The sequence below is a fragment of the Gavialis gangeticus genome, unplaced genomic scaffold, assembly GCF_001723915.1.
Source record: "Gavialis gangeticus isolate Ggan-Ray unplaced genomic scaffold, GavGan_comp1, whole genome shotgun sequence".
NCBI classification, from domain to species: domain Eukaryota; kingdom Metazoa; phylum Chordata; order Crocodylia; family Gavialidae; genus Gavialis; species Gavialis gangeticus.
In genome coordinates, this window is record NW_017729032.1 from 201117735 (window position 1) to 201118541 (window position 807).

Below are 807 nucleotides of genomic sequence, written 5' to 3' on the forward strand. Positions count from 1 at the left end.
GGGGCACGGGTCCCTGCTGGCGGAGGGCGCTGCTGCCCCCCTCCGCCCACGCCCCAGGCGAGCGCCGCTCCGAAGTGACGTGTAAACAGCCGCGGCGCGGGCCGGACTCCCCGGGAAGGCAGCCAGGCCGGCGGGAGCGCCCGGAGCCAAGGCGCAGACAAAGAGGAATGAGGATGGGCCGCGCTGCAGGCAGAGCCGACACAAGCCAGCTTTTATCTGCTGCTCGGCAGCCGGGTCTCCTCCTGCCGCCCGGCCGCACCGCACGTCCAGCGCAGCACACCTGCCCCGCACCGCGGCTCCCTCCACCTCCCCCCGCCCCGGGGGGCCCGGGCCCCGCGCCTGCAGAGGGCACGGCGGGGGGCACACGATCAAAGGCAGCTAGCTCCAGCGGAAACTCGCCTTCCTCTAGGCGGGGAAGGCAGCCGGGCCGGGGAAGCCCGGGGAGGGGGCAGCTCCCGGAGTTTGCAAAGAGGAAAGTTCGGGTCGGCCGCCCCCAGCGCGGCCCCGCACCGGGCTGCCCCGGCCCCGCACCGCGCAGCCTTCGAGGCTTGGTGCCCGGCTGTCTAGCCCCTCCAGCAGCGCCGGGCGGGTGATGCCCGGGGAAGCCCCTTCCCCCCACAAGCCGCCCACCGCAGCTCACCTCGAAAATGGCCGGGGACGCCAACCCTTGCCCCGCTGCTGCCAGCAGCCCGCTTGCCCCTTTCCGCTGGGCCCCCGCACTGCTGCGGCGCAGCCCGGATCCCGCTGGAAGCAGCCGGGCCTCCCACGCCCCGGGGCGGGGCGGGGTGGGGCGGGAGCTGGGAGGGG

General features: G+C 75.7%; 1 protein-coding gene across 7 annotated transcripts in view; it reads right to left on the minus strand.

Annotated features, from left to right (window-relative positions):
* The window catches only part of BCOR (BCL6 corepressor), a 109199-nt gene that overhangs the window by 73595 nt on the left and 34797 nt on the right, over window positions 1-807 (minus strand). The window contains exon 1 of one of the 7 annotated variants that reach the window (XM_019524459.1): window positions 641-687. The exons of the other annotated variants lie outside the window; for them this stretch is intronic. The gene's annotated coding sequence lies outside the window, so the exon portion shown is untranslated. Of the gene's footprint in view, window positions 1-640; window positions 688-807 lie in introns of those variants that run through there. 7 annotated transcript variants of the gene reach the window in all.